The sequence below is a fragment of the Aotus nancymaae genome, unplaced genomic scaffold (genome assembly GCF_030222135.1).
Source record: "Aotus nancymaae isolate 86718 unplaced genomic scaffold, 86718_ANA_hifiasm-v0.15.2.pri h1tg000006l, whole genome shotgun sequence".
Taxonomy (NCBI): domain Eukaryota; kingdom Metazoa; phylum Chordata; class Mammalia; order Primates; family Aotidae; genus Aotus; species Aotus nancymaae.
The window spans coordinates 38966556-38992752 of NW_026988417.1; the positions used below are offsets into that span (position 1 = coordinate 38966556).

General features: G+C 43.0%; 1 protein-coding gene across 4 annotated transcripts in view; it reads left to right on the top strand.

The window, feature by feature from the left end:
• The first annotated feature begins 441 nt into the window (after positions 1 to 441).
• RHOH (ras homolog family member H) overlaps positions 442 to 26197 on the top strand; it is a 59320-nt gene continuing 33564 nt past the window's right edge. The window contains exon 1 of one of the 4 annotated variants that reach the window (XM_064366540.1): positions 442 to 573. The gene's annotated coding sequence lies outside the window, so the exon portion shown is untranslated. Of the gene's footprint in view, positions 574 to 756; positions 999 to 1136; positions 1253 to 6380; positions 6748 to 26197 lie in introns of those variants that run through there. The other 3 variants (XM_064366535.1, XM_064366537.1, XM_064366533.1) reach the window with 3 other exon arrangements.

Here is a 26197-nt window from a genome sequence, read left to right on the forward strand (position 1 = left end):
AAATCTCTTAATCAGGAAGAACGGATATTTTGTTTTAATACAGTTGTTCATTGTCCAGAGGGGAGCTGGGTGAGAATAATTGCAATATGACTACTGCCCTGGGTTTGAAATTCAAAGCATTCAGGCAAGGTTTTAGTACATATTACCTATCTTCACAACTCACTTAAATATTTTATTAGGTGGCATAAATGAGGGTCTGTGTAAACATTAAAAGCTACCCACTGAATCTAAATCATTTCTGTTAACATGCTAATGGCAAGGGGGAGGGAAAGGCCTGTTACTAACCCACCGTTGAAATAATTTAGTAGATGATTCATGTCTCAAGGTTTCCAAGATTTACTATTCATCCAATTACAATCGTCGTTAAGAATTTTCGCTGCTGTAAGTGGCGTAACACCTTCTCAATGAGCAAACATAGGACTTATGCATGAGTTCAGGGTACACAGGTAGTTGTCAGATTATTTTAAAAACCTCAATAAAAGAGGTCTTTGTTCATAAGGGACTATTAAAGAAAAAGTAAGCTGTTCTTCTGCCATATCAGAGAACACTTCAGATGATGGTGGTTTTGAGAAAGTAAGTCTGCTTTTTTACCTTGACCTGAAGGGGACGATTTGTGCAGGGAATCCTGGAAGGGGAGTGTTTAGGACCAAGAACACGGGCCTTGGGGCTCTGGCTGCCCCTCCCTGTGGTTGAGGTCTCTGTGGGGAGGCAGTGGGACAGCCAGGACAGATGAATGGGGTGAATCTTGGTTCTGGTTTTCTCAGGCTGTAGGGTCTCATGCAAATCATTTAACCAGTTAAGGTCTCTGTTTCCTTGGCTGTTAAATTAGGGTTTAAAGTGGTTCCCGTAAAGGCCAGCTGTCGGCTGTGAGATGGGAGAATCAACCTATTGGTCAGAAAGTGGTTGTTGAATGACTATTCGGTGCCTGGGATTTCTGAGTGAGCGAGGCTGGACCCGGAGCCCCGGGACCTCTGGAGTCAACGCTGTAGGGCCGTTCGGTGAGTGCTCGGCCGGCTGTGCTAGCACCTTGTGCTATGGAGCCCTTGGGAGGGGCCCTCACTGGGCTTGCAGTGGAGGTGGGTTGTGGCCACAGACGGCTTGGCTTCCCGGAAGAGGGCTCAGAGGGGGCTCTGATTCCCAGTTAGGAACTGCAGACTGGTTTCCTTCCTCCTGCCACTCTGAAGTCCCCAGGATTGCCCCCCACCCCATCCCAAGGACGGACTACACAGCGTCAGAAGGGGCGCACTGAGAGGTTCGGGTGCGTGTGTGTCTGTGAATGTGTGCATGTATTTTTAGCCATTTGCTTCCTCCCCTCACCACTACCCCTGTTGGTTAAAAGTCTGTTAAAAGAACAAGAGCAAGAGAGAGAGAGGAGAGGAGGGAAGGGGCGGGGGGACATAGAGAAACACCAAAAAGAGACATTTTCAAGAAAGGAAGAAAATTAAAGGCAACCCCCTGTCTCCTCCCCATAAGAAAATCCCCTCTGAGATTAAATTGTGTGAAATTAGAGGCGTGTAAGTCAGGAGCAGGAGGACACCCAACGCTGGACTATACCAGACCATCTAAAATGGGTAATTCCAGGCACAGAAAGCCAGTTCCTCAGAAGCAGAAGGGTGGCCAGCCAGGGGGTGAAAGGGACAGGAGTCTCACACCCAGGCATGACAATGCCCTTCCCAGCCTCTTCCAGGATGGGGTGGGATTGCTTGTGCCTGAGGACGCACCCAGTCCATCCTGGCCCTGGAGTACATCTCCACGTTGGTGCAGAAAACGGTACAAGGCCTGCGGCCTGGAGCTAGTTATAAATCCTGCTGGTGGCATTTCTTGCTTTGTTTCCCAAAGGGCAGAGCCTCATCTCCACTTCTACTGAGGAGGTGGAGGGGGTCTGTCCACGCAGGCAGCTGTCCTTGTCTGACTCCTCTGCTTTCTGAAGGGGAGAAAGTGTCCCCTTAAAAGACACTGAAAAAAAAAACCCACTTGATCTCTTGTGAGATGTGAGATGGGAGAATCAACTATTGGTCAGAAAGTGGTTGCTGAATGACTTCAGAGAGGCAACCAATTTTGAACTCTTTGCTTCCTTAAATCTTTTAGAAACTTGGATGAGACAAATTTTTTATCCTGAATTTTCTGAAACATAGCTGAAGTCATTTTTCCTTATTAATAATAATAATATTATTATTTAGGCGGGAGTCTCATTCTGTTGCCCAGGCTGGAGTGCAGTGGTGTGATCTCAGTTCACTGCAACCGCTGTCTTCCAGGTTCAAGCGATTCTCCTGCCTCAGTCTCTCTAGTAGCTGGGATTATAGGCATGTGCCACCACACCCAGCTAATTTTTGTATTTTTAGTAGAGATGGAGTTTCACCATGTTGGTGAGGCTGGTCTCGAACTCCTGACCTCAAGTGATCCACCCTCCTCGGCCTCCCAAAGTTTTGGGATTACAGGCGTGAGCCACGGCACTCGGCCTATTATTATTATTTTAGAGACTGGGTCTCGCTATGTTGCTCAGGCTGGTCTTGGACTCCTGGGCTCAAGCAATCCGCCCGCCTTGGCCTCCCAAAGTATGGGGATTACAGGCATGAGCCGCTGCGTCTGTCCCATGAAGTCATTTTTCATCTCTGGATAAAATTGGAACGTCAAAGCGGTGTTGTGGGGTAGCACACTCTGTTAATCTCCTGCTGCACGCTCCCTGCCGCACGCCCTAGAGTTAATTTTAGTAAACTCTTTGGTGAGATGCAGTCAGTATACATGGAGGAAAAATGTAAGGAACCACCTCACCCACTTGTGGCTGGCTGCATTTAGTCTAAATGTGCTGTTTCACTTCGGTGGTGTTGTCTTCTCTATGGGAATCCAGGGGCAAAGTTTCTCTTTAATCTCAGCACTGGGAGCCAGGAAGATCGCACGATTCTTAGCTGTGTGTTCGTGTTTCTCCCGCAAGCAATGGGTTTTTTATGTGGTGGTATTTCCTGCCTCATGCCAGTGTCCGAAGAGCGTAGAACCACATGGCATGCATTCTCTGTGTTAACCTCACCCCTGGTTTTAGTGTAATTTTTGTCTTCCCTTCTCTTGGCCTCATTTTCAGATTTCTTGTTTTTAATTGTTTCATTTTGCTAAGGTGTAAGTAGTTTTACAAGATGCTCTAAATCATTTGATGAACAAAACCAGAAGTAAATAAAGTATCCACAGCTTATGTTCTGCTCAGCTGATGACATCATGATGGGGATCTGGCTTTCCACAGAGGATTTTCTCTCTTCTTTCTCTCTTCTCTCCCTCCCTCCCTCCCTCTCTCTTTCTCTGTCTCCCCTCCCCTCCCCATCCCTCCCCTTCTCCCTCCCTCCCTCTCTCCCTTTCTTTCTTTCTCTCTTTCTCTACTTTCTTTCCTTCTTTTTTTGAGACAGGGCCTTGCTGTGTCCCCAGGCTGGAGTGTGCTGGTGGATCGCAGCTCACTGCGGCCTCAATCTCATGGGTTGAAGCAATCCTCCTGCCTCAGACTCCTGAGTGGCTGGGACTACATGGTCGCTTAGTTAATTTTTGTATTTTTGTAGAGATGGGATCTCACTATGTTGCCCAGGCTAGTCTCGAACTCCTAGGTTCAAGCAATGCTACCTCCTCGGCATTACAGGTGTGAGCAACCACCACTGCACCTGGCCTCCCACAGAGGATCTTCTGGAAGATAATGTGCTCTTCAGAAGGCTCAAGGATCTCAGCTGGCAGATTGAGTTCTTACTGTGAATTAACAAAGTGACACTTGGGTTCATGTGAAAATCTTATGAACTTGGTAATTGTGTGTCTATTGATAAGAATGCTCACCTTGGCTGGGTGAGGTGGCTCACACCTATAATCCCAGCACTTTGGGAGGCTGAGATGGGCAGATCATCTGAGGTCGGGAGTTCGAGAACAGCCTGGCCAACATGGAGAAACCCCATCTCTACTAAAAGTACAAAATTAGCCAGGCGTGGTGGCGCATGCCTGTAATCCCAGCTACTTGGGAGGCTGAGGCAGGAGAACTGCATGAACCCGGGAGGTGGAGGTTTCAGTGAGCCGAGATGGTGCCATTGCACTCCAGCCTGGGGGACAGAGTGAAACTCCATCTAAAAAAACAAAAAAATTGCTCATCTTATACCATTGATTCCCTCTACAACTATGCTGCAGACACAGTCATCTGCTTTCACTTCTTTGAACATGCCAAGCTCTTTCCCACCTCAGGGCCTTTGCATGTACCATTTGCCTCTGCTTGGAATGTTCTTACCTCCTCATCCATTAAAGTGGCAGCGGCACTTTAGAATAATCCGAGGAGTTTAAAATAATATCGATGTCCAGTCCGAATGCAGCCCAATTAAACTTGAATCTTTGAGTGTGGGGCTGATGCACTGATAAAATAAAATAAAAGACAAATCTAAGCCTAGGGATCAAGTCAGGGTATTTAAGGTGCTTGTCACCATAGTATAGTACTTTTTTTTTTTTTTGGTTAATTTTATGTGACAATAAATACAGCACTTTTTTTTTTAAGTGACAGGGTATTGCTCTGTCACCCAGGCTGGAGTGCAGTGATGCCATCATAACTCACTGTTCATTTGTAAACTTGAACTCCTGGGCTCAAGTGTGATCCTCCCACCTCAGCCTCCTGAGTAGCTGGGACCACAGGTATGTGCCAGCATGTCCAGCTAATACTTTTCATTTTTAGTAGAGACAGGGTTTTGCTATGTTGCCCAGGCTGGTGATACATTTTTAAAAGTATAGTTATCCTCCTCCGCTATCGAAGATTGAATTTATTGCTGCTATCTTACTGCGTGTTTTTACCCTTTAACCCACTTCTTCATCCTCCTTCCTACCCGCCACTCACCCTTCCCAGTCTCTTACCTATTCTCCACTCTATCTCCACGAGTTCAAATGTTTTAGCTCACACATGTAAGTGATAACATGCGCTATTTGTCTTTTCTGTAGGGCACTGATTTTTTTTAAAGTTTCTCAGATGATTCTAATTTCCAGCCAGGGCTGAGAGACAAGGCTTTAAGTGTCAGCTTAAATGTCAGCTTCTTAAAGAGGCCCTCCCTGACCACTTCTCGGATGAAGTTATCATCCTGCCGTCTCGCTCCGCTTCTTCTCTGGTTTGTTTGTAATATTCCCAGCATTTAGAATGATTGCATTTTTTTTTGAGACGGAGTTTTGCTCTTGTTGCCCAGGCTGAAGTGCAATGGCTCGATCTCGGCTCACTAAAACCTCGCAACCTCCACCTCCCAGGTTCAAGTGATTCTCCTGCCTCAGCCTCTTGTAGCTGGCACCCCGCGCCACCATGCCCAGCTAATTTGTATTTTTAGTAGAGACTGGGTTTCTCCATGTTGGTCAGGTTGGTCTCAAACTCCCAACCTCAGGTGATCTACCCGCCTCGGCCTCCCAAAGTGCTGGGATTACAGGCGTGAGCTAGCGCGCCCAGCCTGATTGCATTTATTTGAATGTTTTCTGTGCATTTCCCCCTAACTTCCCTGGGATTTGGGTGCTGTCAGGACAGGGAATATGTCTCCCTTCGTCTTTGTGCTTTTCTTCCCTGCATAGCGTCAGGCACATGGCAGGACCCTGAGTCTGTGTGTGTCCCCACCTCAACCCCAGCACTGAGCACCGTATCTTGCACGTAGCAGGATCTCTGTAAATGTGCCTTGACTTGTATAGAGTTGACTTTATCCTTACGGCTGGCAGACATTTTGGCCAAGCTATCATCGTGAGCAGTAGCATCTACAATTATTCAGGGATTTGGGGCACAAGGGGTGGTGACCACGTGATGAAAGTTCAGTTTGTTGGGTCAGGCATTTAGCCGTAACCTAAGTAGTTGCAGATGGTCTCTACACCTGGATTGCCCAGAAGGACAAAGCAAGTAAACTTGTGTTTTTAGGCAAATAATGAAACTCTGAGGAGTCTGAAAAAACAACTCATCAGGTATTTCCCAAGCCCAGGTGCCAGTCCATACAGGGGTGAACACATGGTGGGGGCCGCTTGAACTCTCACTAAGGCGGCATCTGTTCTTTGCAGGTTATTATTTGATAGTCTTTAATGAAGTAAAGGAAAGCAGACAACCCACCTGTTTTCCCCAAGCTGATGTGGGGAAAGGTCTAAGGTGCTGTTTCCTAAGCTCAAATGAACCAAGACTGGTCAGTGGCACGGCCTTTTTTTTTTTTTTTTTGGTAATTTTACTTCCATGAGGAATCATTTGGACTTTTCAGTCTTTCTTCAGTTTTATGCGGGGATTTGCTGGAGGAAAATGGGGCTAAGGGGGAGAGAAATACGGTCTCGGGGTGGGGTGGGGTGGGGGATAAATTAAACTCGCAGCAAAGGCCTTATTCTGCCTCTGATCTGGGGAAGTTTCATATTCTCATGGAGAGAAATGCACGTGCACACACACCCCCCTAAACCCACACAAATGAAACCCTCTCTGCGGAAAAGCCGGCTACAGGAAATTGACTTATGCACAGGAACTTGCTAATCTCTTGTCACATTCTGATTGCTCCTGCTGCCTCATGCACATTAAACCCAACCATCTTGGGGTGGACTCCCTGCCAGCCCAGCTCTTACATTTTCGGTTCTTCTAGTGTGAATCAGTTAATATTCTTGGGAACGAGGGAAGGGTTGATCCTGGGAGGAAATCAGCCACGGTGAAAAGGCTTGCTCTTGTTTTTGTTATCACCTCCTTTTGCTGAACAAATTTGATTTCCGGAGTCAGTCATTTTACTGTCAAGAAATTTCTTCGGCATTCTGCAGCAGGTAAGGGTGTTGCTTCTTTAAAAGTATTTCTTTGGTATCAAAAGGAATTCTTCCAAGTTTATTTAGCTTTTACTCTAGGTTAAACATTGTAATGACTCTGTTCCACCTGGCGTAAGGTGTAGAACCAATTTATAGGGGGATGGGGTAGAGGTTGCTTTGATATTCACCACCCCTAACTAGCATCTTAACAAGATGCGTACAGTTTTTGAAACATTAAAAGTTACAATAGTTGGCTTTTTGATTTTCCAGATATTCTCCTAGAGAATAAATATGCCTGTGACTGTAACTGAGCTCAACTGTATGGGTAGTTTAAATATTACCCAAGGTTTGATGAAGTAAATCTAGAGTCTCTAAGTAGTGCAAATATGAATATTAAAGTTATCTAGTTCAGAAAAGAAACAGAACCTAAATCTAAGTGATGTAGATTTCAATCTGGAATTTGTAGCCTGTGTTTTTCACCTATTGCCGACGCTCATGTCCATTTCCCGAAAATGCTATATGATGTATAACATGTATTTTTAAATTAATTTTTTTTCCAAGGTGATTTGATTTGGAGATGTGCTATGAGATACCAGTCAGTAGCCTGAGTTGTAACTAAACAAAGATTGGGAAGTCACCGGTTTTAGGGGCTTTACTAAACGAAAGTTGCTGCCAACGTATTCAAGCAGGCAACGAGTAGTTGGTGATCCCTTATTGGTTCTTAGCTGGTGCTGTGGAGGATATAAGAGAACTATCTTAAAAATCTCTACTTCGAAGGACCTTATAAGCCAGTAGTTGGGATAAGAAGTAACATTTAGGAAGCAAGGCAACATGAGAATTCAGTGATGAGCAGGGCAGCACAGGCTTGAAGAGCTATGTAAACGTCAGGGAGGGGGTCTGGGGGCAAACTGGAGTTGTGGGGAAGATCTGGGCATTGGAAGGATGCGAAGTGTTGGTAGACGGAGAAGGGGAAGGTGATTTCAGACTGGGAGGACTTTGTGGGTAAAGGCACAAAGGTGACACTGATGTGGAGATGACTAGGCCAGTTGAAGAGACGCTGGAGAGAAGACAGTTTGTTTTACACATTGCAGGAAATCAGACTAGACAGTTAGGGTGTGGACACAAAAGGGAGGACCTTGCAGGCACTGGGGAAAGGTGACCCGTTCATTAGTCACTGGTCTCCTTCTGCCTTTTGGCTGCGTCTCCTTGGCTCACCGCACTAGCAGAATTCCACGTGAGAGGGAGCTTGGCCTCTTCCCACTTGGGGCTGCTTTCTGCATCCATACGCCTGTCTATGGGCCTCCACTCACCCTCTACCATCTTCCCTTAGGACATCGTTTATGCAGAGAAAGGTTCGTGAGGCTCCGAGTACTGGTAAGGCCTCCAACTCTGCTTTCTACATTTTAAGGAGGCCCTTCGATCATCCGGGAATTAAAGTGGCCTTCCTCTTGGGAGGATGAGTTGGTTGATGAATGATAAGCAAGTCTCTATTCCTCAAAAGCCAGTCCCCAAATTCCATGAAATATGTGGTACTTTCTTCACATTTCTAAATGTGATGGCGTGGGTATGCTTCTGTTCTTTTTCTGGACGTTTCCTTAGAGAGTCAGTAGATCATAATGATTCAAACACTTTTTTTTTCTGGACCATAAAATATCTGAACTCATAGAATAACAAACATACAGCATGGTGGGTGAATGAGAACCCAACTTTGGAGCCAGATCGTTTTGCGTTGAATCCCCATTCTATCATTTTATCGTTCCTGGGCTGTGGGAAACTCAGACAAGTTACTTCTTCAGTGTTCAGATGTTTTTTTAAAAATTCACAAAATAGCTCTAATTACAGTAATAATAACTGAAAATACCTACCTCAGAGGATTGTTGTAGAGATCAAATGAGATAAAAATATATAAAGGATGTAGCCTAGTGCCTGCTTAAAAAAAAAAATCTCTCAATAGATGCAACTCTTACGATTCTTAGTAAGGACTTGGCTATTAACACAAATGAAGGTGTTATGATCCCTGGCTTGGGAGCAAGAAAGCTGCAAGCTGACTGTCCTAATCCCAACATTCCTCTCCAGGAAAAGTAGGGGTGACAGGCGGAGGCTGGGAATTCACGTTTTTTGCGCACCAAATGTGGACAAGACACAGGAGGTGGGTGTTTTTCTAGTGATAATTCATATGAGAAAAGGAAAACAAGCTTGGAAACTGCTATTTCAAACCTTTCTGTAACAGTTTCTCTAGCTTTTAAGAGAGTTCCTGAGTATCCGCCGCATTACTTGTGGGCCTCTTTGGCTGATGTTACTCTCTGAATGCTTGGGGTGGAATTCTAGAGGTGCTGCTTTTCATTAGACGCAGAGAGCATGACCTTTCTTCTTTGCCAAGTTTAAATTAATTTTACCTTACAATGTGTTAATTTTAGTGCTAGCAAAGCACAGCTAAAAATCCATTTCTGCATAGGAGTGGGGATCATTGTGGCAATGAGTGCTTACTTGGGTTTCGGATGCTTGGATCTGGGTGAAAGCCAAGATTAAAAAGCATCCTGCTTCCCCATTCCACTCTCTAGGTTAGAAATATTTTTTGGATTAAAAGCCTCCTTTAAAAAAATGCAAATCCACCTGGCGTGTTAATTGCGCAGGGCATTCTCAATTATGCATGCAGATGACTTGAGTCAGACGGTGAGAGTTTTCCTCTAGAGTCTCACTAGTGTCCTAAGGGAGGAGACTCTGGAGCTTCGTGTATGTAAAGAGATGGGCACAAGTCAGGGCTGGGTGTGCAGGTGGAGGCTGGGAGGCGGCATGACAGTGCGTGGGGCTGGGGCGGGCAGTGAGAGCAAGGAGGGTGTCAGAGATGGAGAGGATGACCCGGGGGGTTGAAGGACACCAGAAACCTTCTGTGGCTCTTTAGCCATTTGACTGTAGCAACTGCTTGAAGGCCCTGAACAACCTTTTGACGACTTGCACAAGAAGTTGTCATACTGTTCCCCGGATGTGGACAGTTGTTCAGAGACGGTAGTCATGTGTCTGGTGTTTCAGTGTTGAATAGTGTTTCCTAAAGCTGGCTGGACATCAACACCACTTGGGGAGCTTTTAAGAAATTGAAATTCCATGTCTCATACCCCAGCCCCGGCATGAGGTCCAGGAATCTGTGTGATTGAAAAATACAAGCCTTAAGACAACTTGGAAAGTGGTTGTTTTACAGGTGGAGAATTAGGAACCAAGAATCCAGAGCTTGCCTACCAGGGCCCCTAAAACCATAAGTTGAATAAGTGCTGAAATGAGGCAAGTTGATCTACTCTCTGTTGTGATTAACATCTTCACACAGAAAGTGTGTTTTCCTTTGTTTGGAATGTATTCCTTGGGATGAGTTCTTGGGAGTGGTGTGACTGGGTCAAGGGTGTGAGGCTGTTTAGCTCAGTCATGCCTACATTTTAACATGCAAAAATAGGGTGCCACTAATTTAAAAACTTAAGTGTTGGCCGGGCGCGGTGGCTCAGGCCTGTAATCCCAGCACTTTGGGAGACCGAGGAGGACAGATTACAAGGTCAGGAGTTCAAGACCAGCCTGGCCAACATGGTGAAACCCCCTCTCTACTAAAATTACAAAAATTAGCTGAATGTGGTGGCCCATGCCTGTAATCCCAGCTACTCAGGAGACTGAGGCAGGAGAATTGCTTGAAGCCGGGAGGCGGAGGTTGCATTGAGCCAAGATCGTGCCACTGTACTCCAGGCTGGGCAACAAGAGCGAAACTCCATCTCAAAAACAAAAACTGAAGTGTTGTATACTCCGGGGGAGCCCAAAGAAGGGAAGTTCCTTTCAAGGGAGAAAGGACCACATCACATTCTTTCCTGGCAAAACAGAATACTAATGAATTGCTTTTGGAAGAAATTTCCAGAGCATTACGGAATGTTCAAGTGCTTCTTAGAGCCTAAGTTGAACCTTTCTTATCTCTGCACTCAGTTTCTGGTAAAACTGAAGTCAGCAGTGACCTCTTCCCCATTTCGTAGAAAAGAAAACCAAGGAAGAGAGTGGTTAAGAAATAGAGGATACGGTTCTCATCACATTTGCCGTGACAACTACACACAGTCATCCATTCAGTGCCTTGTTGAGTAAATAAATGATGGAATAGTCTGTATACATGATCTCATGGAAAAAAGCACCGTAAAATGAATGCTTGAGGGTGGTAGACAGAATTATTCAACACAGACAGGAGTTAGATGTCCCACTCTGTCCCTTTTTTTTGCATTAGGTTTTATCCATTACTTGCGTCATCTGCTGACCTAAAAGCATGCTCATTGTTTGTCACACAGATGGGCACAGGGTGAATTTTCAATGATTCCAATGAAAAAAAAAGATATACTCTTGGGAAATATCAAGGGAGATATATTCACAGTGGTGTTCTAGAACGGGCTTGCTGGCACGTACTGATTGTAATATTTTCGGAAATTTTCCAAGCCAGTAAAGCTATTGACTTCTCTTTATCTGTATGATGGAAATGCTATATAAAAATGTGCTATTTGAGCATCTCTTTTCAATTTTGCATTCAGCAATGCCATGTTGGTAGCTTGAAAGCGGCTATGGTAGAAGTATTTACACTGTGAAAATCAGTGAACACAATCAATCAGGCTCCCCACCTTTTTTTGCGGGGGCTGGGCAAGCCTGTTGTTAAACATTTACTAGAATGCTACTGAGGAACTGTGTAAAATACAAATATGGCAATTTGACAATATGTACCAAGAGCCATTGAAGTGTTCATACACTTTGATCCATTCATTACACTCCTGGAAATTTATTCTGAATAAATAATTCAAAGAAGGAAGAAATAACATGCATGAACATATTCACTGTATTATAATTTATAGCAGCAAAATCTGAAAATAACCTAAACACTAAGCATTATGGGTTCTGGCAACATTAACTGCATAAGATTTTTTTTTTTTTTAAGACAGGGTCTTGTTTTGTCACCCAGGCTGGAGTGTAGTGGTGTCATCACAGCTCACTGCAGCTCTGACCTCCTGCGCTCATTTGAGCCTCCTGCCTTAGCCTCTCAAGTAGCTGGGACCATAGGTGTGTGCCATCACACTTGGCTAACTTTTAAAATTTTTTGTAGAGAGGGGGTCTCACTTTGTTGTCTGGCTGGTCTCCATCTCCTGGGCTCAAGTGATCCTCCTGCCTTGGCCTCCCAAAGTGCTGGGATTAGAGGCATGTCACTGCGTGCAGCCCATTGGGTGTTTTAAAATCATTAAAAATCATAGTTACAATGGTTATGAAAATATATTTGATATGATATTAGCTTAGAAAAGCAGGATTAAAAATTTTAATTACATTCTGACTTCGTTATGAATAACAATTAAATGTAAGCCATAAAAAAAGACAGCATTTGGTATGTTCAAATGGCGAAATAATAGAATTTGTTTTTATTTCATTTATTGTACTAGTGGTGTATGTGCATTTAAGAAATTCGGAGAACACCTGTTAGTAAGTGACCTTGAGCAGTTTTAATATGTAAGAGGGAGGCTATAAGTTTTGTGAACGACATGGGGCTTACCTTTAACCTATAGATATTACTGTGAATCCCTGGGCAGGGCTTTGTAAAGGGAGCTTGGAGCTAGGCAGTGTGGGCTGTGGGTGTTAAGGGGGTTTCTTTAGAGCAGCTTAAGGAGGAGGAAGAAGTAAGTAGCTGTGTCTGAGGACTTGCTAAAGTAGACTGCAAGGACTGAGAAATAGTCCAGAGAAAAGCTGCCATCAAAGGCCAGAGAGAGAGGAGAGAAGGTTTCTTAGGAAGAGACAAGGAGACGCTGATGTCAGAGATGAACAAGATGGATAAGAAAATTGCTCCATTTTGACCCGAAAAATATAGGGGCTGAAACCAGAGAGGAAATGATGTTTCTAAAGCTACGATTCTCAAGTTTTAGTGTGCTTAAGAATCACCTGGATGAGTGGGGGATGAGTTCACCAATTTAGCATCCATGATCCATCTCCATGCATTTGGATGCGGTTGGTCCTCGAGGTTGGCAGGAATATGCACTTTTAACAAATCCTCCCACCCTAGGAAGACTCCGGTGTGAGTGGTCTGCAGATTACACTTTGAGAAACACTAGTGGAATAAAGGCAACAGTTTGGTTTTGTCCAGGGAAGGTATATCTGTGAGTGTGTGTGTGTATTTGTGTGTGTGAGTGTGTTTGTGTGTGTGTGTTGTGGGTGAAGCTGTTACCTGAAGCCTCAGAATTGAAGGACTTACAATGTAAAAGAGGAGTGAAAACAAAGAAAGCCGAGAGGGACAAGGTATTTATTTGTTATAGAAACAAACAGGAAAAACCAGGAAGCTGTACTTGTGGTATTCCTTAAAGGAATATAGTTTGTGGCACAAAATTCTCTTCTACAGTTAAACAGTTTTGTCCAGCATTTGAGCCAATTGAAAGTAGCCGTGACTAGGGGAACTATGAGCACAGAGAAAAATGGTCATGGGGAGAGTCTGGGACCCATAAACATTTCATTTCAGACATTGGGAGGTGTTTATTAAACTCGTAGTAGACTACGGGAGTGCTATGTACAGAAAACACTCTGGACCTTACTGTATGATAACATTATGTTAAAGAAGAAAAGAAAGTATGTTTTTTGGTGAAATGTATTTTACATTTAGAACTCAGCACTCAAAATAGTAATAACAATTAGACTTATGTCTTAACAACATTGTATCACAAAATTGAACACATTAAAAGTGAATGACATCGCAGTAGCAGAAGCCAAGTTTGAGATTATCGGCTTCACCTGGCTTTGGAATTTTAGTGATTGTAATAGCTTTCAAATAGCCTTCAATGGCTTGTGCTCTTCTCACAGTGGGGAGGATTCTTCTTTTTTTTTTTTTTTGAAATGGAGTTTCGCTCTTGTTACCCAGGCTGGAGTGCAATGGCGCGATCTCGGCTCACCACAACTTCCGTCTCCTGGATTCAGGCAATTCTCCTGCTTCAGCCTTCTGAGTAGCTGGGATTACAGGCATGCACCACAGTGCCCAGCTAATTTTTTGTACTTTTAGTAGAGATGGGGTTTCACCATGTTGACCAGGTTGGTCTCGATCTCTTGACCTCATGATCCACCTGCCTCGGCCTCCCAAAGTGCTGGGATTACAGGTGTGAGCCACCCCAGCGATTCTTTTACTTTAATCACATTCTCCATCATCAGGGCCTCTAATCTCTTGAGACACGACATGGTGAATCAAGGATAAGTTAACAACCCATCCTAACATTGGAGGAGCAACTCACAGGGTCTGTTGGATGTGCAAGGGTCTAATGCCTGAAGTCAGGCCTTCTTCTACAAGCACTCGCTGACTGTTCTATTCCCCACAAAACAGGGTTTTTCATGGACTGATTGGCTTATGCTTTGGAGCAATGTTTTCTAATCACAATTTTTGGTCATAGATTAGTTTGACAATCTAATGAGAACCAAAGACTTTCTCATACAGGGATGTGAACATTTGCCGCACTGTCTTAGGGGATATAAGGACTCTCTAAAACCCATTCATGGACTCTCAGGGATCCAGAGGCCTCATGTGAGGAGCTCCGGCCTTAGCCGAGGGAGCGTTGCAGAGGAAGTTCTGGTTATTACTGACATCAGATTAAGCCCCTAAAGACAAAAATGCTGATTCTCTGGTTGATGGCTGAAACGAGGATAAGATAGCAGATACATGTGTAGCTTTACAGCATCAGATCCTTAAAATGAGGAGCATGTGGGTCTAGAGATGGTTTCCTTCAGATAATATGTGATTAATGCTCTAAATCCTTAGTTCTGAATTCTCGCGCCTGAAGCCGGGGTTGGTTCCCATTTGGGAAAGCAGTCTCTCAAGATGCCACTTTAATGTGTTACTTATCAGCTTGTGATGCCTTGGGTGGCACAAGAAATGCAGGCAGGGCTGGGCACGGTGGCTCACGCCTGTAATCCCAGCACTTTGGGAGGCTGAGGTGGGCAGATCACCTGAGTTCAAGATTAGCCTGGCCAATATGCCGAAACCCTGTCTCTACTAAAAATACAAAAATTAGCCGGGCATGGTGGCACATATGCCTGTAATCCCAGCTACTCCGGAGGCTGAGGCAGGAGAATCGCTTGAATCCAAGAGACGGAGGTTGCAGTGAGCCGGGATGGCGTCACTGCACTCGTCTGGGCAACAGAGTGAGACTCAGTTTCAAAGAAAAAGAAAAAGAAAAAGAAATGTAAGCAGGTTGTAGATCGTGATCTGGTCAACTCTAGAGCATAGTGAGTGGTGTGGGGTCAGCTGATGCCCCTAAGCAAAGTACTGGCTACCCAGCCCAGCTACTTTTAGGGGCGAAAGGCATTAGCATTAGCTGGTGGGTAACGTGCTCACTTCTGAGTGTGAGATGTAGTTTTCCTATCTGAAGCTGAACATCTGATTGGGCTTTGATGACTCTGAAGATAGTTCTTTTCCTGTGTAGCCTTTTGATCACTGAAGCCCAGTCGGTCATCTTCTATTAGTGGGTATCTGACCTGCAACTGGGGGAACTGGATGTTTTCAGCTGAAAGCTCGTGCCTTTGTTAATTTCCTATCTTGCCAGACTGTGGTGTCAGGCAGGGTATGGAGACTTACCCCAAACCCATCTGTTTAAATTACTAACCCTGCAGAAAGTGGTAAGATGAGCCCACATTCTCATGTCATAGTCATACAGCGGATTGACACAGGACGAGAAAGAGAAACATACTCCACCTTCATCCCTCCAGATTAAAAGGATGTGAAATTGACTAAACACATTGTGAGTCAAGGTTCTCTTGGTACGGGATAGCATAAAATTGGAAATCTGTCTTTGAAGTAGAAAGGGAAAACCTATAACAAATACATTCCTGTAATCAGTGTGTCTTAACTTGTATAACCTTTTAATTGTTGCACATTCGTGACTAGGTTTCCTGCAAGTTTCAATATCTATTTTAATGTATCATACAACCCGAGTCACAGCCCTCAAAACACAAATATTCCAGGTACGTCGAAGGCTGGTAGCAAAATCCCTACTCCTCTCACCTCCTGGAGATGTTTTTCCCCTGCCAGGTCATTATGTCTAGCAGCCTGGTTGCCCATGCAGAGAACGGGCTGGCACATATCTCTTCCTCGACGCTTTTCCTTTGTTTCAGGCAGGACCACTACTTTTCATTTGTCTTCCCTCCAGGTCCAGCTGTCGCCTTCTTGAGAACCTGTAATATACAACCCTTACTATCAACCTTTTTCTCCCTTTCTTGCATTTTTTTTTCTCAGTTGCCACAAAAAAAATTCTACCGGTCTTTGTTCAGTTGGGAGCTGAAAATGATCTCAACTGGGATTGAGAAGCGTAAGAATGCCCGTGATGATTCTTTCTAACAAGGAAAAGGAAACTCAGTATATGTAGAGTCAAATTTAAATGATGTAAGATCAACTACAAAAACCTTTAAGGGATCTAAAAGTCCCCTTTGGTATACTTTTTCTTGATAAAACGTGATTTTACTCAAGCTTCACTCTTTGGGCAGTAACTTGCTGAAATTTATATCAATAATAGTCTTTCTCTGTCTTCTTCATGTGATAAGGAAGTAGGAGAGGGTTGGAGGCACATACAGGAAATAGGAGGGGAACAGCCAGAAAACCCTTACATATTGACAATACCACAATTTCCTATATGTGCCAAAACAATATTGTCACTATATTCCTATACACAGAACATCTGGCAATATCAGAGAAATAGCTGTAATACTGTTGACTTTAAAAATATAATAGTAATGGATATTGATTGTAGTAAATATGGCATATGCCTTTTAAGTTAAATATACTTGTATAGATCTTATTTGTAAGTCTTTAAGTTTTTATGTATTAAAATTGCCATCATCCCAGTGTTTTCCCTCCAAGATATGTGAAATCTATAGAAAGAAGCTTAAACATTGCTTTTTAATAGAATAGAAATACAGCTAATAACTTAAAGGATCATTTGAATTAACGAAAGGCAACTATGGGTATTTTTTCTGAGTCCTATAGCTATCTTTTTTTTCATCTTCTACATTTCAGGAAAAGCAATTGAAATGTAGATTGTGGCAGTGTTTCTATTACATTCTAGAGCTATGAAAACACATGAATAGTTTTCAGGATGCAGCAGGAGGGTTCTATGTATAAAACTTGGATCAAAAGTTCAAACCCCAAACTAACAGTTTTGGATTTCCCCAAGTGCTACCCACTTAATATGCCACCCAGTAAAGACCCATCGCACACATATATGGAAGAAAAAATTAAAGTTTCTCTTCCAGCACGGGCTAGGTGCTTGTGCTTTCTGTTTAAAAACTAGATGGTAGATGGGCACGGTGGCTCAAGCCTCTAATACCAGCAGTTTGGGAGGCTCAGGCGGGTGGATCACCTGAGGTCAGGAGTTCGGGACCAGCCTGGCCAACATGGTGAAACCCAGTCTCTACTGAAAATACAAAAATTAGCCGGGTGTGGTTGCTCTTGCCTGTAGTCCCAGCTACTTGGGAGGTTGAGGCACGAGAATGGCTTGAACCCGGGAGGCGGAGGTTGAAGTGAGCTGAGATCACGCCACTGCACTCCAGCCTGGGCAACAGAGTGAGACTTGGTCTCAATAAAAAATAAAATAAAAATAAAAATAAAAATAAAAACTATATGGTACAATCGTGTTCAAGAAAAAAAAAAAAAACACCAGTGTTTTCAGCCTAAGTTTGTATCTACTTTCTTTTGGAGCTATGACCAACCAACCTTGTGAAGTTATATTATCCTCAAGCTTCCTCTGAGTTACCTGTCCTTTCTTTGGAGGACTGAAATGGTCATACTCTTTTTATTCCCCTACATTCACTCGAGCTATTTGGAATTTAAGCGTTAGTGCTCCTTCCTTTATAAATTTGGTTGTGATTGGTTTTATGTCTCAACAGGCATGTAGCTCATTATTTTATCTACTAATTATAACTACATTTCGTTTCCCTTGACAATTTTGGGAGTGCTTAACAACTCTTAAGAACTGTTTCATTAACAAACTAGTAACCGAGGTGAAATGCAGAATAAATAACAAGTTCAGTTGCTTTTATAGTCTTTAAGGTTTGCTTAGAAAGTTTAAAATTATAATCAAGCTTTTTCTTCTCCTACAAAATATTGGCCAAAGTACAATTTATAAACAATATCGTCAGCCAGTCAGGGAAACGAGGCAAATAATCCCTTCTGCTCTCCATTTAATATGTTCTGTTCTAAAGTATTATTTTGAATTGTTTTAGGAGATGTTAGAAAGACCTCTTTTCAGAAAAATTGTGAGTTATTGGGCAGCAAAATGAACGATCAGTTTTAAGTTGTTCATAGTCTTCAACCACTTTTAAGAAATATTCCTCAGAAAACAATGCAAGGTGTTTTATTATAAAAGCAAGGCTTCTCAACACGATGGTGTCTACTAGAAATAGAGAAACCGAGAAATAACCTAAAATGCTCAACAAAAATGTATGAGGTGACAAAGGTGAAAAAATGAGACCCTGTCTCAAAAATACATATATATTTGTATTTATAAAATAAAAAGGCCTATATATGTATTCTTATATCTGAATTCAGAATATGAAGGTGAATAAATATGTTAGAAATTGTCCAGTGTGTAATAAGATTACATGATTTAAAAATGTTTTTCATTTTTTCCTGTCTTTTCTATAACTAGCATATATTGTTTTTATATTAAAAAGAACAACAATCTTTATTAAAAGAATGTCAGTTTTTGTTGTGAGGTTAATAATGAAATTAGTTAAAATGATTTGGACATGAGACTTTTTTTTGGACACTTTAAAAGAAACCTAATGCTTTGAAAGCCCTAAGTCTATAATTAAATTCTATCTAATAAACTTTAGAGGCTCTTTAGATTTAGAGGGATTTTGAGTTTCTTGGGTCTTGAACCTTGATAAGCATAGAAAATCACTTTTAATGAGTGATGTTGGATTTATCAAATAAGTTTGTGAGTGGTTTCTGTTTTTAAAATATGAAATAATTAGCATTAGCTAGTATCAGAATTTAAGCAAAATATAAAATATTCAAGTGATGAATACAGATGATTATCTCTACATTTTAACCTATAAAAAGGTTCCCAAAGGGATTCTTTTTTTCTTTTCTCTTTTAGTGAGACAGGATCTCACTCTGTTGCCCAGGCTAGAGAGCAAGTGGCGTGATCATGGCTCACTGCAACCTCCATCTCCTGGGCTCTGGTGATTCTCCTACCTCAGCCTCCTGAATAGCTGGGACTACAAACACACATCACCATGCCCAGTTACGTCTTGTATTTTTTTGTAGAGATGGAGTTTCACCATGTTGCCTAGACTGGTCTTGAACTCCTCAAGCAAATTCACCTACCTCAGCCTCCCAAAGTGCTGGGATTATAGGCCTGAGCCATGGTGATCTGTCAAGAGGTCCTTAAGAAACACATTTTTCTTATGCATATTAAAGATTCAATTAGAAAAGAATTGACTTTCAAGTATTTTGAAAAACATATCTCCTAGGTAAATCATAAATATGTTAATTTTGTATAAAGTAGGAAAATAAAGGAAAATTACCTGTATCCTTTCATGGCCATTTTTCTACACAGTAATACCAAATAGCTAAAAGTTTGTTCATTCCAAATGCCAAACATTAGTTGGAATATCATACAACTCTTTGAAAAGTTGATTTGTTTAGTGAGAAATACTTTAATTCTTTTTTTTTTTATAAAGGAGGTAAGATAGAAAAAAGACTTTAACTCTTAAACGTGAGTGAAATCTCGTGTCTGATTTGTGTAATATTCCTGATTGCATTTGTTTTTTTGTGTGTACTTCTTTCTGGCTTGGTTTAGCAATAACTAATGATCATAAGAGGGCAGCTATTGCTTGTGAGGCACACAGCTGATCAATTAACAATGCTTTGTATAACAACTGTGTAATTGCAAGTTATACAATACCTACCAACAGGGCTTAAAGCGACCAGGATTCGTTTCTCCACACAACAGGAAGTTCAGAGGTCTTTGTTTCTGGCCCTTGGTCAATGGCTCAATGAGACTGGCTGCCATTCTGTTGTCTTTTGTCATGGCTGCAAGATGACTGCTACCGCTTCTAGCCACGTACTCCATTCAAGACGCATGGGAAGTTTGGGGTGGAAAGGAGGCTGACTTGGCAGTGGCTGTCTCATTTTCCAGGAAAACAAGAATTTTCCCAGAGACCTCCCAAATGGATGTCAGCTTCCATGTCATTGGTAGAACTGGGTTACACGGCCACCCCAGCTGCCATTATGGTGGGAAGCAGGAAATAGACTGTTATTAACAATTCCCTTAGACCGTGCATTCCTAACAGGCAGGGTGGGTGGGTGTGGGGAACATGGTGGAGAATGGAGTGAGGGTTAGGGTGGCACGTGGATGGGGGGGTGCTGTTGATATCATCCCTTAAAGGAAGGATATTGTTTTTGTGGGAGGGAAAAGGCACAAAAAGTATCTTATTCTTTATATGTATAAAGCACAGTTAAACATACAGCATATATGCAGACATAAAATTTATCTATGGTATTAAAATTTCATGGATGGGGCAATTAAGAAAAAAGCGTCTAAAAATGCTCTTCGGGATATGATGTTGGAAAAAAAAGTTGAGAAATACTGGGCGAGGGCAGACATGATCCATTGCCCGAAGCTGCGTATTATCTATTACTGATGACAAGGAGAGGCACAGGTATGGAGTTAAACACTAACAATGCCTGCCATGGAGAATGTCAGACATTAAATTAATGAACAGCTTACTTTAGGTTGTAATTGTTGGTCATCTCTCATTGTACTGTAAACATCTTAAAAGTAGGAACTGTGTCTTATTTCGGATGTATATCTTTGTATATTAGCACACTAGTCCCTCAAGAGATATGTTTTCTAGGTTGAACGGGACAAACAACATTTTATTTAACATGTATTTTATTTCCATTTTTTAAAACTTTATTTATTTATTTATTTATTTTTGAGATAGCCTCTCGCTTTGTCGCCCAGACCAGAGTGCATTGGTGCAATCTCAGCTCACTGCAACCTCCGCCTCCCAGGCTCAAGCCATTCTCCTGCCTCAGTCATACAAGTAGCTGGGATTACAGATATGCACCACTACACCTGGCTAATTTTTTGTAATTTTAGTAGAGGCAGGCTTTCGCTATGTTGGCCGGGCTGGTCTTGAACTCCTGGCCTAAAGTGATCCACCTGCCTTGGCCTCCCAAAGTGTAATGTTGATTATTTTTAATGGCAAAAATAAAGTGATGCAGGAAGACATTTAAGCGTCATAGTTGATGTCTTGGGAGTAGTTTCATTGGGTTCATAGCTAGCTGTTTGATTGCTCTTATGTGGATGGTACAAAGACCAAAAGAGGTTTTGCAAACAGTGGAGTCATAAATGATTGCTCATGAGATAATTTGTTCTGACAGTTCCGTTAGTTTGTTCGTAAGAGATGAAAAGGAAATAAAATGGAAAGAGAGGAGATTTGTTTTGTTTTGTTTTACTTTTTGACTAGATAGTTTTTTTCTGTGCTTAAGCTGCCTCAGTTGTAAAATGGGAATTATAATGTAATAATCCTTCCTTCCTGAATTATGGTGGTCAAATGAAAAGCTGTCTGAGAAGGCTGCCCTGAGCTGTCTAGCAGTATTCCTCCAGCTGGACTGTGCTTCTGATTCATCCGATGCTTTAAAAATACAGCTTCCCAGGAAAACATTGTAAACAACTCCCAGTTTTATGGGAGTAATGATTTAGATGATTAAATCTGGAGACTGCCCTAACTTCACTACCCTGGGCCTCAATTGCTTTGTAAATTATGCCTAGTGATACTTCCCAGGACTGTAGGGTAGATAGCAAAAGAAGCGAATTAACTGCCAAATGCTTCCCTAACATCTTCATTATGGTCAATATTACAAGCCCAGGCAATCTTCATCCATACATTGGACACTTGACCTTGGGATGGATTAGAGTTCCTCAGTTTACTTCGTCCTCTATGCAAAATCTAGAATATTCCCCAGCCTGTCGTTAGAGTGCAACATATATGTGAGGAATGATTACATGATTGATAGTGTTGAGAGTTCAGATTAATGTCACTTCAGATAATCCACAGATGACATGGGAAACTGGTGGGCTACCAGTGCTATGTGAAGTTAATGCGGGCTTGCACTTAGCTGGGAATGGGCCAGAGAATAGGATTAATGCCCAGTAAGACATATCTTCCTATCCTTAACTCTCTTTTGTATGTAGGTGATATTTATTTATTTAATTATTTAATTAATTATTTATTTATTTAGAGATGGAATCTCGCTCTATTGCCCAGGCTGGAGTGCAGTGGCACGGTCTTGGCTCACTGCAACCTCCACCTCCCAGGTTCAAGCAATTCCCTGCCTCAGCCTCCTGAGTAGCTGGGATTACAGGTGCCTGCCACCATGCCTGGCTAATTTTTGTATTTTTAGTGGAGATGGGGTTTCAGCATCTTGGCCAGGCTGGTCTTGCACTCCTGACCTTGTGATTCACCCGCCTCGTCCTCCCAAAGTGCTGGGATTACAGATGTGAGCCACCGTGCCTGATCATGGTGATTTTTTTAAACTTCCTTCTCTTCCAATCAAAACTGGTTTTGAGGAAAGAATGGGACTGGATGCACATTTGTGTGAATGTGCTAATGGTTTAAAAAAAAAAAAAGTCTTTACCTTCCAAGAATATTTGCATTTCAACAAAGTAACAAACCTCAAGAGAAAGGGCTGCTCCAAGGGTGGAAGATACATTTGGTAGGGAGAGGATTTTTTATCATCCTTCATTCACTCCATGTAGGCAGGGACCTTCTGGTAGGATGCTCCTGACGGGGCTTGTTGGATGCTGGCCATGCCAACTGGCTGAAACCCCGAGGGTCAGGCTTCCTTGCAGGGGATCCTTATCAGTGGGAATGGCAGCCACTGCTGATAGACTGGGGAACTGCTTCCTTTGCTGTCTCCCTACAGGGAGAGTTCCCCTAAACTGGGTATCTAATAATCTCAGACCAAGACGTGTGCTGTGGGGATCTTACCATCTTATCAGACTTTTCTGAACTATGGTCCTTCTTAGAAGTGAGAAGCTGAGAACACCCTATTTTATGCAGAAATAGCAGTGATGACTCATGGTTGGGAAGACACTGGAGCTCAGCCAGGAGAATATCATTAAAGGAGGGAGAAGGGAAAACAGACTTCTTGTGTGATAGAGAAACAAACCCCTCTGTATCATTATGTGAACAATGGTGCAAAAAAGAGGGACATAGTTTACCCAAGGGTAGTTAACTATGATAGTGAAAGTTGCCTTGAACCTTGTTTTAGAAAAGTGGCAGGTGTGGGTCTCACTCTTCTAGTTCCTGATTTTTCTCTCTCTCTCCCAAACATGCACGTGCAAACACACACACACACACACACACACACACGCACACATGCCTTGGGCTAGGTTCGTAAAGCCTCATAGGAAATGGAACACAGAAGAGTTCACTGGCAGGGTTTCAAATTTAACTTTAGTTAAGATTTAGTAAGATTTCTTAATACGAAACAAAACAAAAATTCTCTAAGAAAATCCTTGTTAGGGTCTGGTTAAGACAACTAACAACAACAGATGTATAGTTACCTAGTTACCAAAGAGTCGCTCTGGTGAGAGAGGTGGTGGGGGGAAAAATTCCAGAAGGTACCCAGGATAGCGATTGCACTCAGCTCTGTCATCCAAGGACAGCTGCCCTAGACCGCTGCTCCTGAGCCTCTCCATGGTAATGTTCCTTCTTCTAGTTCCTTTTTTTTTGTTGTTGTTGTTGAGATGGAGTCTTGCTCTATGGCCCAGGCTGGAGTGCAGTGGCGTGATCCCCACTCACTGCAACCTCCGCCTCCCGGGTTCAAATGATTCTCCTGCCTCAGCCTCCCGAGTAGCTGGGACTACAGGTACGCACCACCATACCCAGCTAATTTTTGTATATTTAGTGGAGATGAGGGTTTCACCCTGTTGGCCAGGCTGCTCTCAAACTCCTGGGCTCAAGTGATCTGCCTGCCTCAGCCTCCCAAAGTGCTGGAATTACAAGTGTGAGCCACTGCGCCTGGCCTGGTTCCTTTGTTTTAAAAGCTTACAGTACTGTGAAGACTTGCTTGATGTAATAATGCAGGTTTCTTAATCTCTTCCTTGGCTATTTGGTCGGTGGGTGGTGGTATGGGTGGCGCTTTGGGGTTGGCAGGGCAGAAGGAAGCTTTCTGATGAATGCACGGTACATGACACTGTTACAAAATATGGGCATCATGCACAGGTGGCAAGGGGGTTAGAGAAGGTGGATGGCGTTTGGGGATTATCCTCTGGTACATTTCAGTTCACTTTGAGATTTCAGAAGGTTAACTAATGCTCTGTCCCGGAGTGGGTTTTTTTTTTTTTTTGTATTTCTATGTTGTTTCTTTTTTCTTTTTGTTTTTTAGAGACAGAGTTTCACTATATTGCCCAGGCTGGTTTTGAACACCTGGCCTCAAGCGATCCTCCCATCTCAGCCTCTGTTACAATTGTCTCTTGAAAGTAATTTCAGATAGGCTTGGTGCTACCAAGGCAAGCCTAGGAAAGCCTAGCACATGAAGAGGACTAGAGCCCTCCGGAGAAGTTGGATTTTATGAAGAGGTACTAATCAGAAAGTTGGGAGTTAGTTAACCATGGAAAACAGGCAGGTTTGAGAATCATATTCTGGCAGTGCCGATCCATGCATTGTCAGTGGAGAGAGAATCTTGGCTAATGGACTTCCCCAGTTTTGATCCCATGATAAGACCATGGGGGAGAAGGTAAGGCTTAGTCAAAGCCTGTTCTTGGGTCATTCAGCCACCTCCTTTCACTCTGAGTCCCTGTTGATCAGGGAATGCCTTGGTATTGTCTTGGTATCATAGTTTGTCTTTCCAATAGCTCTCCCCATGGGGAAAGAGTACACAGACTGTGTTGATGGTATTCTAGTCCTCATGAGAGCAGCATTTCTTATGGTCAGCAAATGAATCGGCATCCTGGTATATAACTAAATCTTGTGAGCTTGGTTAAAGTGCGTTTCACTCTGGAACGTCAGATACTTTCTTGTTAGTCGAGGGAATCAGATTTCTGAGGGTGTGAGGTGAGGCCAAGAACCATGGCAAAGTCATTATCTTGGTAAAAACTACCTGGTAAGGCTGCCCATTTTCTTTCAAACTGCAACACCGTGTGTCCACTGAGGTTCCTCTGATGAGACATCAGGAGTATCAGGAGTGGGTGCCTCGCAGAAGTCCTGAGAATGAGGGAAATAGGAGACCATGAATTTTGAACACTGCAGCAATTTCTCTTCTCTGTTTGTCCCTCTTGCTTTAGGTAGTAATGCACGCCTTCAGAGAACAAAAGGACTGTCTTTGCAGGCTCTTCACAGCCCTAGAAAAATGATTGGTATGAGTTTCCTAAGGCCTAAGATAAAAATGTTCTTCAGAGAGGATTTTGAAAACTTATGCCAGTTACCTGGGTGGACTCCAATCTTTCAAGCACTGTATGTCTATTCCTGCCCCTCTCTCCCCTCCTCCTTTCCTTCCTTCTCTAAACAGAGCCTAAGGTAATGCCCCTCTCCAGTTTCTTGGGATAGGGAAGGGGGTGGAATTACTTCTGACTCACTCTTACCCTGACGGTGTACCCTTTGGGGTTCTGGCTAAAATGTATGTATTGGGAGGCTGGATGTTGTGGTTCATGCCTGTAATCCCAGCACTTTGGGAGTCCAGGCGGGCAGATCACTCGGTGTCAAGAGTTCAGGACCAGCCTGGCCAACATGGTGAAACCTTATCTCTACTAAAAATGCAAAAATTAGCCCAGTATGGTGGTGCATGCCTGTAATCCCAGCTACTTGGAAGGTTGAGGTACCAGAATCATTTGCACCTGGGAGGCAGATGTTGCAGTAAGCCAAAATCATGCCACCGCACTCCAGCCTGGGTGACAGAGCAAGACTCTGTATCAAAAAACAAACAAATAGAATATATGTGGGGGTCGACTATTTTTCCACCCTGGGTGGACTCTGACCTTTGACTTCTGTCATCCTTGCCCCATGAGGCCATCGGAACGGCAGCTCGTTTTCTGCTTGTTCATCTCCATTTCTTTTAGCTGACAAATGCTGTTTACCTCACTGGCTTCTCTTTCATTCTTAGGTTTTGGCCTGACAGTTCTTGTTTTTTTTTTTAGCTCTTTGATACTTTTAAGAAAATAGTTTTTAGGCTGTGCACAGTGGCTCACGCCTGTAATCCCAGCACTTTGGGAGGCTGAGGCGGGTGAATTGCTTGAGCCCAGGAGTTTGAGACCAGCCTGGCCAAAAAAGTGAAACCCCGCCTCTACTAAAAATACAAAAACATTAGCGCATGCCTGTAGTCCCAGCTACTCTGGAGGCTGAGGCAGGAGAATTGATTGAACCCAGGAGGCGAAAGTTGCAATGAGCAGAGATTGCACCACTGCACTCCAACCTGGCGACAGAGCAAGACTCTATCTCAAAAAAA